Raw genomic sequence first — 18,076 nt, forward strand, 5'->3', positions numbered from 1 at the left:
TTTAAGGCAATTCTTGCCTTGGCATAGTGGCTAAGTGGCCCAAGCACTGAAGATGACTTTCGGACTTCTGTGAAGGAGATCCAGTTCTTTAATTTGCTCCTTGACTCAGTATTAAGGACACAGTTGCACCAATACATACACCAACGGATTGCAGGTTTCCTTACTCGGATTTGTTCACATGGCAAAGCACTGTTGTGGCTGGGTATCGTGTCGCCTGGGCCCACAGCTCTATCAATTCATTTGTGGCCTTAAAGAGTCATTCTGGAGGCAGGATGGTGTTTGTGTGGCCAGACTCAGTTTTCATGGCTACCAGTTAGAGGAAAATGTTGAAAGAAGAGGCAGAATTTGTAAATCTTTGGTATTAGCCTAGTAGGCATGGCAGCTAAGTATGCTGGCTTGTCAGATAGCGAAGCTGTGATAACTTGAAGCTTACAAGCTTTGTAAGTCACTTCCGTTTGGTTTGTTGTTGTTTTAAACGTGCAGTGCGTGTTTGATCTTGTTCTGGCTGCTGTCTTCCAAAATTCTCAATGTATTTCTCAGCTCTAGCTTTGTGGTTTGGTGGTGGTTGTGTTTTTTTTTTTTTTCCCCCTCCCCCCCCTTTTAACTGAGGTGATTTAAAAAGGCAGATATATAGAGAAGGAATAAAAAGACTTAGTGTCTCTTCCAGCCAGTCCTGTGACCCTATTTGCCTTTAGGTGAGATGTTTTGAGACTCCTGTTACTTCTGGAGCCACGCAGAACCCAAACAAGAAGAAAACTGAGACATGACACACCGAGCGGAGGTAACACTAATCCGAACTTTCTCACGTCCTAGACGTTGTCTAAAGGCAGTGGTGTGAGCTGTGCCAGATCAGATCTGGCTTTCAGGCTAACCACACTGCCGCTGAGGAATTTAGTTGTGGTAACTGCTACCCACCATATGGGTTTCCACATCAGCCCGGTCATACTAATGCCGAGTCCAGACTTGTACAGCTGAGTAGCCATGGCACAGCTCGTTCTTCGTCCTCACTGCTGAGCAGTGCTGTAAATGATGCCCTTGTACTGACTGTTTGGAAGTAGAGATTAAAGGATGCTAAAAATTAAATACCATATAAAGTAAGTCAGGCCCCTTTCCCATCCTTTGAGGTTGTTTTCTTTCCTGAAGCTGGGCCTTAGGGCATGCCTCTTGTCTGTCTTTTCCATGGCTTGGTAGATTTGGGAAGAGCAGAGTAATGCACTGTTAAAGTCAGGCAGGAAGGAGGACGGGGAATCAGTTGTGGAGAAAGCTGGTTGACAGGCTCTTCTCTTTTGGCCTGGCAGCAGGAGCGGTGGTTCTGCGTGGGTCTGGCCCGACTCCGTCCTCGCATGGGGAACTGCCTTCGTGTCACAGCTGTGGGTACGGGTTCAGCTTAATCCTCAGGTTGGGTTCCCCCTCCCTTGCTGTGCGCTGGTTACTGTGCGCAGGGGCACGTACTTGTCAGTTTTCAAAAGCTGAGACTCCTGGTAGTGAATGCATGACACCGGCTGAAAATTAGAGAGGGTGAATTAGGAAAAAACCACATTTTGTGTTTTTTCTGCAAAATGACGTTTGCCTTGCCATCACTGTGGGGCCAGAGATTGAATCCCTCAGCCTGGGGATTAAGGTTGAATGTGTGTTTGCTGAATAATTAATGGAAAAAGCTGAGGCTCCTGGCTGGCTGGGATCAGTAGGTATTTACAGCCCGTGTTAAGTCACTGGACAGCGCGCAGCTCTGCGCCTTGGCCGGGCAGCATTTTCACTCTGCTGGCTGAAAAACCCTGGGGTTTTCAGGCTGCTGAATGTTGTTAATCATTGTCCCAGCTGATCTTCATGGCAGGGTTCCTTCTGATGTCGTCTTTCATCAGGAGTGAAAGAAAAATCTCATTGGCTGATTGATCTGCCCTGTAATGAAAGTAAGTATTCCTGCTACATTGCTTACAGCTTTTGCTAGCCAAGCCTCTGTAATTGTATCACAGAAAAGACTCGGGGAGAAACTTGCCTTTCTCAATGCTCTGTTCCTTGTTTTCTTTCTCTTAACCCATTTCACAATTCTTACCTGGTTTGCAATTTAAAGAGAAAAGTTGCTGACAGAGGGCTTATGCAGGCTGTAAATGCACCAGTGCTAAACACGGTTTAACTGAAAGTCTTCACTGGCGTTTCACCTTTTAAGCTGAATGTGCCTTGGACATCGTTTTCTACATCAAGAGTTCAACAGTGTGCCCTCATCTGTGCTTGCAGTAACCACAGGTAAGCACCAAATAAACTTCATCCTATCGACATCTACAATTAAAGTGTTCTTTGAAAAACCTTATGGCATGGCGTGTTTTACCTAGCAAAATCTTTGAAATGAAAGGGGATTTTTTTTCACTCCTTTCTATCTTAGTAATACTGTACTCATCATAAACTCCCCGTCTCTGTAGATACCTGAAAGAAAGCAGTGTCCCAGCTTGAGGTCAGATTACAAGTTTCATTACGTTTTTAAGTAGTGATAGTGTTTTCTTCGTTCTAGAACAGCATATGACAGATACATCTGCTTGTAAACATATGGGAAATTTTTCTTAACACTGCTGATCCTCTACTATTCTTTCCTTCTGACAATTCAGCAAACAGAAGGCAGGTGCAAGGATTTTTGGCAATAAAAAGTTTGTGTAACTTGTTATTAAAAAAAAAAAAGCAATTAAATGGTGGTCTTACACCACAGACATAGTGGTGAATTTTTGAGAGCGAGCGAGCGCCCAGAACAAAACAGGATAGCAAGAGTTTTATCTCCCCTTCTGACTACCTTACTATAATTATAATTGGAAAAGACCTGACCCTGAAGTAGGCAGTTTGATTTAGTCACTGGGGAAACCTTGTGTGTATATAAAATAGTGAATCCCTATTTCCATGAGAGAAATTCTAACTTTGGTCAATGGGTAGAGCAGCTCTAGGTTAACTGAAACTGGAAGCCAGACTTGGCTGGCTATTGAAGGTTGCTGGGTTTGTTTGAGTGGGATGTAGCTTGTGCGTGTAACCGTGTCAGCACGTCACTTGGCAAGCACAGTTATCCAGGTTAAGTGAACCAAATTTCTCACGGTTGGGCATTCCTTACTCTACAGCGTGAGTAGCTGCTCTCTGGCTGAAGCAGTCATACGTGCTGCGTCATCCAAATTAACAGGGCTTGATGAAACCAGATTTCTAGATGTATGAAGGATGTTACATTACATTGTTAGTTACTTTATGTTACTTAATACCGTTTCTAGATGAGCAGAAGCTTGTCTCTAAGGATATCACTGCACCAGCACCTGAGATTAAAATGCAAGGAATACTTGCAATCAAACCAGTTTAATTCATGTATATTTGTACAATTTGTATAAAAAAAGAAAAAAAAAGAAAAAGAAAAAGAAAAATAGGTACTTGCAGACATTAACATAAAGACCAAACAATATTTTCTATTTATTTAAAAAGCTTTAAACATACAGAAGCAAACCCCTAATTATAAATGCATCATTATGCATAGATTTTACTGTTTACACCATACTGCTGGCTGCTTTTATTTTTCATCCAGGAATCTATTTAAACTCCAAGAATTCTTAAACATTCCTCTGAGCTTCCTGGCCTCAGAACTGCTGTCTATCTTATCAAGTCATTGACCTCCAGCTGAAAACATTGCTCTAAAAAAAGAAAAAGTCAAATCTTTAATAAACAATTAAAAGTGCATTAACTGTAGAATTGTTTAATTTCATAAATGTTTAAACAAGTCAGTGAAAAACACCACCCTGTGAATTAGCTTTTTGCATTATTGATTGTAAAGTATCTTTTTAATAAGATTTTGATATTGCAAACTTTAGTCTTTCTTTTCTATTTTATTTTGCGCAACTGTTCAGTCGCACGATGTGTAGTATTCCTGAAATACCCACTGCAGTACATTAACACTATTTTACATTTTTAACTGTGTATACAATGATCTTGCTGTATAATCCCCGTTCCTTCTTACAACAAAATAACTTAGCTCAATGAACAGAAGCCCACTTCTAAAAGGTGTTTTAGTTTGTCTTGTATTTTGCAGGAGACAAATGCCTATTTCATTCTAAACAAATTCAAAAGAACATAACTTCCCGGTAGCTAAAAACTAGGGTTGTTTGTGGGTTTTTTTTTGCTGTACACAGGTTTAGATAAAAAAAAGTGATGGCTATTCTGCTTAAGTGTCCTTGATAAGAGAATACTGCCTCTTACAACATCTATATCCAATTGTATCTATTACTTCAATGATCTCTAGCAAAAAATAGTAATCAATGAATGGTTTCATAAACAACAGGTGATTAAAGTAAAGGATTTATTATAATCTGCTTACAGTTGTTTGCAAAGACAGACATACGTTTTTGCATAAAGATATAAATTGCTTTTTAAAACTAATTTAGTGTGTTTAATTATATGAAGTTTCTGTGAATTATGAATTGTACCAAACCAAGATTAAAAGTAATAAGGTACAAAAATAGGAGCAAACAGACAACAATTTGGACTGGGACAGGCATTTAACAGTGAAGTGTAGAATATGGCTTTGCTATTTTAAACAAGCAAAGTTACTCTGAGACAGAAAAGGAGGCAGTAACTTTGTTAATATAAAAAGCTGCTGCAGACTGTATTCACCCAGAACCTGGCTTTGAAATTTTCTGTTTTAGGCTTTTAAAAAAAAAAAATGTAAATGGAAAGATGGATGTATGACTGTGTCTTTACTGTAAACAACCAGTCTGCATGCTGTGTATCTCATGTTGGAAGTTTGGCTTTCATATTGCTGTGCAGGTCAGTATTTAAAGATCTGCCTATGAATTAGACTTCCAAAATGCAAATAATATATGTATGTATATATTTATATATAAAAAAACCTCTCGGAATACAGTCTTTACAGATTACCCATTGCATAAGGCAGGTGTCATTTAAAAAGACAAGTAGCACTGACTGTCTTCAGTGCACCTCAAAATTTGGACTCAGAAAGGGTGTAGAATTCTTAATTTGACCACCATTTAAAAGAAATGCTACATTCTGACCGGCCAAGGGACAAACTAGAGCTCAAGAATACCAGTGGCACCCAGAGAGAACACTATAGATTAGGACTCTGAAAAATTATTCTATTTAAACATGAGCATATGGTAGCAACAGTTGAGCCTCAGAAAAGTTCACCTGTCCTCTATTCTACTCCAAAATTTTGTATTTGCTTATAAATTGTGAAATAGTGAAAATCACCTCAAAAATTTTTTTCTTTGCAGTCTTACTCTAGAGAAAACATTTTTGAGACAAAATCAGACCAACTGAGTTGAACTTGTAGTGTGGACATTTGTCTTCTCAGATGTATTCTGATTATTACAAAAATGCTTACAAAATTACACACGGTTTTAGTTTATCACTAAAAATTCTACTCAGCTAATCTGCCCTTATCAGTACCTTACCATCCCTCTCACCAGTACAAATCTGTTCAATATACTTACTGTAATGATCTGCATGTTCCCTTCATCATAATCAGAAATCGCTCTCCCCCGTCTGAAATAATAATAATCTGACCTTTTAAGATGTTTTATGTATCCAGTATTCAAAGGAAAAACAAACAATCTGGGAAACCTTAATAAAAAAAGAAGAATCATTCAACATCTTATTCACCCCTGTTCCCCTGAGAGAGAAAGGGGATAGAGGGCAAGAACTCACTATATCATTAAGCTGGTAAAAGCTTTGGAGAGACCGTAATTTGTCTTGTTAAATGAAACCTTCATAAAGTGGCAAACACAACATAGTGTAGTTTCCGACAGAAATATGAAGCAGGATTTCTAAGATGTGCTCAAGTCACATACACTTGCAAGCGAGACAAAAGGGAGAAAAATATAGAGGAAAATAGAAAGGCTTAAATACAACTGAAAAGGTTAAGTGTGGTTATTTACAACAGATACTGTAGGATGGTAAATTAGATATGATGCTAAAAAAGGCACAGCTTTCCCTTTCTTAAATACACTGTAAACGGTTCATTATGCATGCAGAACATTTCACTTTACAAAAAAATTACCTTGTTTGTTTAGACAAAGATAGTACTTAAATAGTCTCCAGCAAAATAGAGTTCTTTCAAAAATACTTTCCCATTCATCCTATTAACCATTAAAGATTTTTTTTGTCTCATTTACAAAAGTTCCTTACACCTTATTTCAGGTCCTTCACAATTTATACATACAGCAATGTACAGTACAGCAAAAGACTGCAAAAAATTATTTGTAAAGCCAGCACAATAGATACTATAAATTGATACCAGGGCATTTGTTTTCACATCTTATCCTTCTTAATTAAATAGTAAATGGACACTTAACACAGTGTATATCATCTATGACGGGATAACATGGGATAACAAATGCCACAGGTGGGGATAACAGAGTATTCCACACCAAATGTTCTGTTATTACTTTACACGTTAGGGTTTGTGTGTGTGTATATATGTGTGTATATATATAGTTTTTGTTTGTTTTTTTTTTTTTTTTACAAGAAAAGAATATTAATGCCCCATATTGACTTTACGTTTTATGTGCAAACCAAGGGTAAGCTTTAAAAAGTTCTCATTAGTTCTCGAACCCTTTTAAAACAAGCAAACAATACCAGAAACTACATGGCATATTTAAAACTCCATCTGTTAAAATATCAAAATCAAAGAGTTATTGACTAGATATGGCTTTTCATCCAGAGGAACAGGAACATTTTTCTAAGTGTTTTAGGGTTATGGGGTAATTTCCAAACATCTAGGTCTTGCCAAATCCGAGTCAACTGCTTTCCATTCCCCAAACCCTTCATATGATTTTAGACTATTCAGAGACTGCTGAACAAGTGTAAATAGCATGTTTAAAATATGGTTTCTTGGGTCCTTCATGGGTGTGGAATAACAGAGGGAAACTTAAGGCAAAGTTCTTCCATTTAAGACATTTTCTATCACTTCCTGTGAAAGTACAAGGGCTTGGCATTCCCGGATTCCACCTTTGGTAGCTGGTCACTGATGATTTCCACCAGCATGGCTGGAAACTCTACTTTCAGTGCCTGAGACTCTCGGAAGGTGTAGAAACAGAATTCCAATAAGTCACTAACAAGCTGAAATACAGAAAGAAACACTTTAGGAAAAGCACATGGAATTTTGCCTGCAAACAACAGCTTATTGATAATGGATTATTACCAAGAAATGGCATCTTACTCTGACTTGGCAGTCCATTTGCAGGGGTTGAAAAGCAAACAAAAGAATTCAAATCCCAAAGTGCTACTTAACTCATTAAAAATCAGCTAACTAGGAAAACCCAAGATGCCACAGATTTGATTTCTCAGCGTAACTGCACTTTTCCTTTCACTAACAGGCAACTGGCCACCATGAAAACGATAGGTACTCAATGTCTATGAAAATAAAGCCTTCTGCCCAGAGGGAAACGATCAGCCATAAAACTATTGCATCTCTAAATTTTAGCTGGATACATGTTCGTTAAATCAGACTGTTTGGTTAACTTCAGTGCGCTCTCCAGGGGCCACAACCTACAATTGCCAGAGCAGCTGATCTTTTTTAGCTCAACAACGTGAATGCTGTGTCACACTGTAGCATTTCAGGTTTTATAGCATCACAGTCCATATGAAATTGTTCATCTGGTAAAGCATTTCTATTTATATATAAATGCATTTTTTAATACACACTCCCCAAGCTTTTTTTTCTGCTTACTACTTATTAAACTATAGAGGCAATATTTAGGGAAGTATTTCTTTTTGAAAAAAAAAAAAACCAAAAAAACCAACCCTAAGTTCTCTATTTTTGTAGTGGTGGCTAACAACACACTTCTGCTTTCTCTCAGTGGATTAAGCATAATGCTGAGAATTTTAAAGATAAAAATTTCTAATTAGCTCTTCAATGACAGAGAAGGAAGCTTTGTTCTGTAACACCGCAAGTACCGAGTTATCTGTTAGCGCGGGACCACCTCCACCAGCAGAACGGAACCGCACCTTACGCTGCGCCATGGCCCTCCTTTGGTGGCCATGGCGCAAAGGCAAGGGTTTTCACAGCTGAAACCAAATCACAGTTCTCCCAAATGGCAACCGACAGCCATTTTGTAATCCTAATAAAGGTGGACTCCAGCTGTAACAGGAATAAAAACTGAATGGCATACAGGTACCATGAGCTTTCTGGTGTGTGGAAAGAAAATACCATGTGTCTTCAAAGCACCAATAAATTTAGTCTGACGACTTCTACCTGCCTGTCTCAAGTTGTGGTGTTCTCATCTGTCAGTTACGGAGCTTTGTTTTGGTCTACACAATATGGGAAACTTAATCACACTACAAGAATGAACATTAATTTTGGCTTTTAAGCGTTTTAACTTGTTTTGTCTCTTGTTTTGTGCTATTTGCTCCACAAAAAATTGCAAACTGCAGCTTATCTTTGGTATAAAACAACATGCTGGTAGAGCGAGAGAACAGTGAAGACAAGAAGACCTCTTCCAGCATCACTGCTCAGGGAATTACTTCTATTTTAATGACAAAAATATGGCAAAGCAATCTCATGGCTCAACCTACATGCAGGCTTTTGCTGGGTTAGTTTTATATAGTAGTTTGATACAATCGAGGAATTCTTGTTCATGACCTTTAGTAGCAAGAGAATGTTATTTCAAAACTAGTGGTTTTTTTGTTGCTGTGATCTATATGAATCTCCTAAAGCCTTACAGTATGTTGGACCCTTTGCAATCTTTAAGAAAAACACACCGCAAGTCAGTCAAGAGGCAGAGGCAAGTCAGCTTCTGAGGCACCGCTGAATGAAGTGCTTCTCAGTTTTAGTTAGTGTATTAATTGCCATTGCCGTTCACCAAATTACTGCGGTGTATGACTGAAGAAAAAGTAGAGCCTCTGCTGTTTAAAAATTCAAAAGTTATGCACAGCTTAATTTTGGTGCCTTACGTTCTTGCAAAGGACTTAAACCACTTCTGCTTGCATATTTTATCATACACAAGTTTGCCGTTTCAATTCTTAACATGTAGAGTTGCGCTCTGCAGTAAAGCCCCTATTAAAGATAGAGTAAATAGAAGTGGACTTCTGGAAAGCAGAAAAGGAAATAAAAAAACCCATACAGGCAGCAACAGACTACTGTCCCGAGCACCACACCTTATTATTTATTTTCAGGACTTTCACAGCTTTTTTTGCAAACATAGAAGCGATTTATGAACAACACAGAGAAGTGCTGAGATCACTCAAACACATGACTTTCTGCTGTTGAGCACTACATGAGTCTGTCTGCTGTTGCTTAGTTCATTCCCGATGATCTGGCATGTCATGAGGCAATGCTAATTAATTAAACAGATGCATACTAAATAAGTAGCATAGACATAATTTGGTTTTCAAGGGAAAAAAATGCTGATGTTCAAAGGTTTACTTTACCCATTAGGAGGAGGTTGTTTCTGCATATACTGTGTGCCAAAAATATTCCAAACATAACACAAACCCAAACGAAGCGAAGGAAGCTGTCTCTTGGTACAATCGCCGCTACCTCCTCCCTGCCTGCGTCATCGAATACCAGCACCTAAGCAAACAAAGCCTTGCAGCCCAACACAACCTTGACAATGACCCGATGAATGTACTGCTTTTTCTAAACTTGAACACGAGTGGTTTCGCATCACTGAATGTAAGTGAGAGGGGGTTGGGGTCATCTCTGTCACACTGCCCACCGTCCTCGCTGTGCCGATGGCTCGCCTTCTGCGCAGCTTCAAGCTAATTCCGGCCCCATCACACGTGCGTGAAGCCTCTGAATGCAGTGAGATAGGTATCACAGAAAAGCCTATGTGGAAACCGTTGGTTCTGCCTTCTTAGCAAGCTTTTAGTAGTATCAAGTACATATCTATGTCTGGTGAATATGTGGACAAAAGGGGAAATGAAAAATAGTAACATTCATGAAGAGAGCATAATCCATTCTATACAATAAATGAGTTAGCACTCCAGCGGGGGAAAACCAGGATGTGATCATGGATACTATCATAACATAGCACATTACGAGTCTCACCACAGAGGAGAAGGTTAAGTTTACACAGCAATTTAAAAGAAAATACCTATAACCCCCTATCATGTAATACTTGGGTCTGGAGCCTTAAGAATAATATACGGTCTATACCTATTTAGTGTGCTAAAATTTTTGTTCTTCTCTTTCTTAAACAAAGTTATCAACTTTAACATACTTGACAATAATCAACCACTTTAAGAAAACGGGAGTATTGGGAAGCACTCCGCGGGAGTGCGGTCAGGATCTTTCTAAGTGCAACCTTAAAAGCTGCGTGGCTTTTGGGGCTGGGGAAGTATTTCTAGCACTAATTTAAAACAAAGAGGAATGAATGTGGGCGAATCGAAGGCCAACTCAGAGGTACTAAAATGTAAACAATATGATAAGGTCAGCTGGAGAAGGCTGCAAGACCGAGAACTAAGCCACGAGCAGTGCTCTTTTCTGCAGGCCTGTTCTCACACATTTTCAAAGGTACCATCCCCCCCGCCAGCCCAGCAGCCTTGGCGTGAAGATGCACTGAAGGGATGAAAAATCCAGGTTCCACAGGCAATGTTAATTTTGAAAACTGAATACCAGCTTCTGCATCCTAAGCAACATTCATCCGATATAGTTTTGATTTATAACAGGTAAATAATTTAGCTAGTCTTTTGCTTTAAAAGGGAAGTTCCCTCTTCAGTAAGGAAATGCAAAAGTTTGCTTTCTTTTGTAGCACACAGCTCTGCCATTGCAGTGACAGATACACCATAGGTTACAAGTGAGGTAACGCCAGCTATCCAGCGCCTCTAAATTTGGCTTATGAATTTTCTAGATCAAATATACTTCTGATTGTTCTTCAAAGGCTTGTAAAACCCCTGTGCTCTAAGAACTCCTGACTACATTTTACCTGACTGCTTTTACCCTCTACTTCTGGTAGTTTATATTGGAAATGCTGACACCTCCTCCGGTACAGCAGCGTGAAAGGCAACCCTAATTAAGCAGCGTGAATGAAAGCACCACTGTTTTCACAAGTAGTGCAGCAGTGACTAGAAATGTATTTACTTTTACAATCTCCAATTATTTCAGCTACTGAAGCACGCTTCTGAAGAGTTACAGCTTAGCAGAGCGCAGACAGTGCAGTTAAGGCCACAACTAAAATAATTCCCATTTCCTCGGGATGCAACCAGGACATCGTTCCTATCGCTTTAGTAGATAGTTGTTCAACTCTCTTTGGAGCTGGCAGTAAAACATGGCTCGGTACCTTTGACGGCATTGCAAGCCTCCCTCTGCATGTGGGGGAATCGGGCAGTGCCGGGCTTTGCCCAGCTGGGTCCTGGATATCTCCCAGAACGGAGACTGCAGCCTCTCCGGGCGGGCAAATACCACTACATAAGTTAATACGATCTGGGTTGTGGGGATGCGGACACACAGGTCAGAATTATCACGTCCATGTCACCCAGACTGCTGTAAGACATGACAGCTCTTCTGCCGGCAAGTGGATCAGCTGTTCGCTATAACCCTTCACCGCTTCAGTCGTTAATTATGGAGCTTTCTCTCATCACTACCCAACAGAGAGTGTGCGGCGTTTAAACATTTTCAAGGCTACAGCAGTCTTACTAATTCTGAGATTTTTACTTAATCAATCTTCGCATTTGTATGCTGTATTAAGCACCTCTGAGAAATAGGAGTATTAATCAAACATCATTTTCTGTTATTAGGGTGGGGTTTCCATAAAATGGACTTTTTTACCCACACTGTTCTTCGTAATTAAAAAAATGAATCCTTTAATGAAGTCCCTGAAGTTAGTACAGTTACAGTGACCTTCGAGCACTTGCAGAATTTTTACAGCAAAAAGAATTGATTTTAGTTTGGCAATCTCGCCATGCCCTTGTATTTCCAGAAACAGCAAGAACTGTCTGATTTGCAAGGGTGCACATTTTGTGCTCAGTTAGTTTTCTGACTTCAAAATCTCTCACAATCTCCGAGTGTGGTATGAAAGCCCACAGTCACTCCTCTATCAGGAGCATCTTTGCGATTAAGCCTACTGATACAGCAATTAAGACAGCAGTAGGGTAACAACACAATGCTGAGTAATTTCTTCCTATTCTTAGCTACAGCTATTACTGTCAGAAGCCTCACTGTTCTCATATAAAAACGACACTCCAAAAACTTTCTCTGTCCCTTTCAGGAATGGGTCTCTGCCTGTCTCCTACAGAGCACGGAGCGGGTGTGTGTTGGGAGGAGGCAACCTTGCAGCTCTACACGAGGCAACTGCGCAGCCTCCGTGACTACCTGCACCGAGCCAGGCTCCCTGAAAGGATAAGCTGCTGCCCAGCAGCGGAGCAGCAGTATTTTGCCTCTTGCTTTCAAAACCTGCGTGTTTCAAACTGCGCAGGAGTCGGGAGCTTGCTGCCCTGCCAAGGTAAGAAGCAGCAGCCGAGGCCAGCCAGCCTCCCTTCCCCCGGGCAGCAAAGAGCCCTGGGTGAGTCTGGGACTATTGCAACCTCCTGCTTTTCCCTTTCACAAAGCTCCTCTTCACAACTGGTAAGGTTAAGAAAAACCATTGCCAGCCAGGTCTCGATTATTCCATTACCACTATATTCCCTTCTGCTCCCAGCCCTATGAGAAAATCGCATGGCGTAAATTAATTATTACTCTGAGGGCTCAGGAAGTAAATTATTCCCCCGGGACAGCTCGCAGGCTGATTCTCAGAGGTACAGATGTCCTTTGGTGCCACAGTGGCTAATTCCTAGATGCTTATGAAATCTTGGACTCGAACTCAAAGAGTAAAACCTCCCACAAACATGGGGAAAACGAGGTAGTACCAAGGGATGAAGCCTCTGATTACACCTATGCAGTGTATTTACCTCACGCTTGCAACGAGTAAAAGGTGGATAAGGATTAGGCACTAACAGTATCTGGCCAAAGCAAATGTGGAACCCAGTTCTGCCTGGACAGGTGCATTTATCCCGTTTAGGAACTGCACTCATTTCTTTGGGTTTTCTTAATAAACATGTGCACACCGAAACCACAGCACTTGACACCTGGACATGACGTGGAGGAACCTGAGTTAAACTCATTTTGTATGCTTGGAGGATGCATGCAAACCCACGGCATCACACACCAATGAAGCATCCTCAGCCCTTGGCCAGGGTAAATTTTGAGCCAAGCCTTCCTTGCTCTTCTGTCGACAGTAGCGGGGTTCTGCCCTCCTCCAACAAACATCTATTAATGTGAAGGAGAAGAGATCCAACCATCACAAACTGAGCAAGACGACCCTCAGAGTAGCCCCTGTCTACATTAGGGAGCTGGGAATCAAGTTCTCACTTGCCAGACGCATATTAGCTGCTGCAACACACACCCATGCACACTCTTGCATCGCTGCTGCTTTTGTAGAGGCCACACCGGGAGTAGGGACTGGATCTAGCCTCTGAGTAAAGAGAGAAAATGCCTACTCTGAGAATTCAGGCACTGGGACTAAAACAAGGCTCCAAACAGCTCGTCAGCTGTGGGACACACTTTGGCAGATCAGTAGCAGGAGTAAGTGCACCCAAAGGTGTTGGCAACAGCCGAGGGGCTCATCTGCGGCTTCGTATTTGTGGGATTAAGCACCTGCAGAGGCACATTTGCATCCACCGCAGCGTGCCTTGCAAACCTGCCCCTCGAGGATCTGTGCCCTTCTTCCCACCGTCAGCTTTTTCAGTGAGTGTAATCCTGGCGCTCTCAGCCTATGGAAAGATCCACCTCAGCTATAAAGTATTCCCTTCAGGAACCATAAAAAATTAATTATTCAGCAGCATGAGCCTTAAAGAATTTATTTTTGTTTGGCAGAAAATATCAACAAGCAAATGACAGTGCAGTGCTCTGCCTTGCCAAGACAAGGGGAAGGTTCACATTAGGGTTTAATGTCATGGCATCGAAACAAAAGCCCTCTTAACTCAAAGTCTGTTTAGTATCAGCCAGATTGAAACCAAATTCAGCTTTTGTTCTGCAAACCGCCTAACCATACACTACACTCTCTATACGAAATGAGGCTTGCCATGCGAGATACAACCCTTCCTGCCAAAGCCAACAGGAGATGTTGAGGAGGATCCAAATGAAGTTTTTGATACCATGTGTAGTACATCTGTTTCTAATGTTCCTGCATGCCGTTTGTCTGACCACATAACGCAGTTCACCTACGTCCAAGCGCCGCATATGCATCTCTCCCCGAAATGCCCATGGCCATCCGTGGGCACAAGACCGAAACCTTTATGTCCCGGGTAGAGAGGTCGGTTGTCCTTGCTACGCTACGGTTCTCAACACAAAACGCTGCTTCGTGAAACGATGCCAGCCACAACGGTAGAAATACAATCCCTACAAGAAGGCAAGATGTTGATTACGCTGCTGCCCTCAGCGGTCCCAGAAGATACCCACGCTGGGGTCCACCCGCACCAGCAAGGCTGAGCCACAGCACAACTGCAAGTCAGTGGCAACAACCGACTCCTCTCCGTCGTCCCCTGCCGAGGGAGAGGAAGGGCGCGCCGTGTAACCAGACTGACGCCGACAGCCAGCGCCTGCTGTATCAGCAACCGCCGCTTCCACCCCGCGTGATGCAAACAGCGAGCGTTTCGGCGCACGGCAGCGGCGACACAAACTAGACGGCAGCCTGCAGGCACGCTCCTCGGGCCGAGCGCAGGTGTGCGCACACGAAACCGTGTTTATCTTGTCTGCTCGGGATGGGTTTCGATCTCTTATTTTTCGCTTGCGCTTTTGGTGCTTTGAGGCTTTACGGATCATTAAAGTTGCTGATTTTTTCAAATACTTAAGTGCCTACCTGGCCTTCTTGACAATTTCTTTTTTCCTCACCTCGGCACTTTTCTACCTGCACATATGTTCACTGTGTGGATGAATGATTTAGTATACTGAGCAATGTAAAACCACCTTCTTCCTCGTATTATATAAGCCAAGCAGACTGTAATTTGATATTCCCGTGCGCTTTATTTCACGTAGTCCTCAGAAAGACTACTTAAAAATGAGGTCGACGAAAGCAAGTGTGAAGGTGCGAAGGAGCAGTATTTTTTTAATTGTTTATCGCTACACTCAGGTAAAGCGAACTCCACAAATGATGAGATGCAGCTTTGCTCTGATGGAAAAGCTGGAGGCAGCAGGAGGGCTGAATAAGCATGAATTCTGCACCAGTCCCTTCGGGCTTGCGCTGCAAATGCCAATGCTGTGGCTACAGCAGCATGTAAACATGGGGCCTCAGCTCCAGTTAGACCGCTCAGCACCAAATATATTCTGATCCTCTAAAATTATAATGGAGTAAGTTAAAAATACATAGGTGACAGCTGAAAAAATGTTCCTCCTATACTAAGGAATTGAGCAGAAAATTTGCATTTACATTGACAGAATGGAGAATTTCTGCACTAACAGGCAGCGGGGGGAGAAGAGTAATTCTCGCTCCTCATTAATATTATCACCACCCTAAATTTATTCGGATGCATTTCAAAAACCAAAAAGCAAAAAATCAGTTTTAAAGAGAAAAAATAAACAAGTGCCTTTGTTGAACAAGTCTCCAGTATCATCTCTGAAAGGAAGCACTGTTGTGCAGACAACCAGCCTTTTTTAACGGAGAATGCTGACAATGGGACTTCCTTTAAAAAGTCCTTTGTAAGAAAGCGCTCTATTAAAACAAAAGTAATGTAAAAATAGCTTAATTAAAAATTAAATAAAATGCAAGAGCAGTCTGCTTCCTCTGGTTAGTTCAGCTCCCAATGGTTAACGCTGTGTTTTGGAAAATGTCTGTAGGACACGGTAGCATTCTCAGTAAGTGTGAGCCTGTCATCCAGTCACCTTAACCAGACAAACACACCCATTTAAATAACAAAACCTAGACACTGCCTATTCTGAAGAGGATTAGAAAACTCCGTAAATGCAGGGGTTTGTTATGCTGCCCTGAGGTTCAGATGTGAATGTCTTGCAAATGATTTTATCACCCATCCCCTTTCTTTCCACTGAAACACTACAACTTCCTTTGCTGGCACGGAGCGAGCGAAACCCGATCTCTGAAGAATGAGCTGTTACTGCAGTACTAATAATACTCTCCCTGCCTCCCACTAAGATTTGCAATGTTTTAATGAACAACAGAACAATATTTGAAAAATAATTCCATATGTACGTTCTGTAAACAGACCTCAGGCTCTTATACAGCTTTGACCTGAAGTGCACTGTACTGTACTGTCTCTACAAAAATGAAATTTAAGTCGAGTACAAAGAAGTACATTTATATGCAGGCTCTGAAAGCAAGTGCTGTAGGTTCTTCATGCAGCAAAGTTACTTCCCTGCCCACCCAGGATGGAGCAGGACAGTCTTCTCCTTTGCAGCAGTTTACCAGTTTTTACTGGGAGGTGATGAGCGCGTGCTGCGGGGCTTCAGCCTCTGCTCACGGGACCCCTCCTCTCCTGTACCCAGACGCGACTGAGGGTCGCTCCCACCGGCCCCACGGGTCCCCCGTCACTTGCTGCACCCCGGCGCAGCTCCAGAGAGGACGGGCGCCAGCCCTGCTGGCCCCAGGCAAGGGGCTGGTGCCCAGGGCACTCTCAGGGGGCACTGGGGAAAACCCCTCCGCTTGAAGAGACCATTACAGCTGGGTCACCGGCTTCCTCTGTGGAGACACCAGGCTCCGTTACGGAGAGCACGGAGATACGCCCCCGCTGCTGTTCAAAGCGTCTCGAGAGGTAAATCTCTGCACTTACCATTCTACTGGCTAGAACCAGGTTGCTCCCAACTCAACAGTTCAACGTTACGGATAGCGCCTCCGAAATTGCGAGCTGGTCCCATGCACTACCTACCACAACCCTTCAGAGTCACTCTGGGCTGACGCACCAACAGCCTGGGTGTTTTGGGACTAAACTTTGAGTTTCACGTGTCATTCATCACGTCTCACACCTGACACATGTAAAACAAACACCTCGCGCTGGAATGAGACAGGGCGGTAGAAATAACCTAACCATACAGTGAATCTTATACTTGAAAAGCTCAAATAAAGCTTCAAATACCCAGGATGGCTCCGCGGTCTTAATACATCTTTTGAAGTCATCATCATTACAATCCCAGCTGTAAAAGATCACCAAATTAATTCAACGTTTATTAGCACAACAGGCATGTTAGATGCACGACACACTAATCCGGCACCTTTCATCGAGACGTGACTCGCGGGACACTCTGCGTGGTGCGCTGGCGCTGTGCCTAACTCAGGGTCACAGCTAACATCGCTTCTCATGCGGAACAGCCTCTGACCCCACTAATAGCTCTGCTGACCTTAAGTGAATCCTTAAGGAACACACTACCATTTAACATAGGAGAAGGCAGCAGGAGACAACCCTTAATGACTTATATTTTCTTATTTTACTTGGCAGTTGTCCTTAAGTTCATCTAACAATTTCTCTCAGATGTTCCTTTAAAAAGAATTTCTTTTTTTTTTCTCCCTGTTAGTTAACACAATTAAAGACTACTGGTTTACCTTAATGGAGAGATTTTTGCTTAACTTGTCTGCACTCCCTGAGGAGTTATACTTACATCATGCATGGAGTCAAGAAGTTTAGTCAGTTGGTAGAATCTCTGCCAGCTTTGCCCAGAGTTACTTGGACATTTAGTTACCATCTTCTTTAGTTCTTTAATGTAATTTGCCCTCATTTCTTCAAATGCAGCTTGGCTTTTGAGACCATCCTTGGGAACTGTCATTGAAAAGACAGTCTTATATTAATATTAACTGTATTGCTTATTCTTTTGATGTGCATACTTAAAAAGTTACACTAGTTAATGGATGAAAGAATTAAACCTTTAAGCAAAGTCCATAATTTTACAGACATTGGTAAGGAAGCAACAACATCATACAGATTTTCAAGTGATTCAAGCGTCCTCTCCAGATCTGTGATTGCAGAAACTGTGGCAGAGGACAAGATAACATCTCAGAAATACGACACATGCTAACCTCATGCTGAAACTGTTTTTAATACAACCCAACCACAAAAAAAAAAAAAAAAAAGGCAGATGGATCAAGGACATTTTTTAAGAAGTTGAAGACGTGATTTATCATTCTTGAAT

The 18,076-nt window shown here is 41.8% G+C and overlaps 1 long non-coding RNA gene across 1 annotated transcript; it reads right to left on the reverse strand.

Annotated features, from left to right (window-relative positions):
• Window positions 1-3,305: 3,305 nt before the first annotated feature.
• On the reverse strand, window positions 3,306-17,710 carry LOC104077363. The gene is made up of 2 exons (XR_683524.1): window positions 17,549-17,710; window positions 3,306-7,089 (listed from the first exon to the last, which is right to left on the reverse strand). It is a non-coding gene; the product is annotated as an uncharacterized LOC104077363 (long non-coding RNA).
• Window positions 17,711-18,076: the final 366 nt, after the last annotated feature.

Source organism: Fulmarus glacialis, unplaced genomic scaffold, assembly GCF_000690835.1.
Source record: "Fulmarus glacialis isolate BGI_N327 unplaced genomic scaffold, ASM69083v1 scaffold44365, whole genome shotgun sequence".
Classification (NCBI taxonomy): domain Eukaryota; kingdom Metazoa; phylum Chordata; class Aves; order Procellariiformes; family Procellariidae; genus Fulmarus; species Fulmarus glacialis.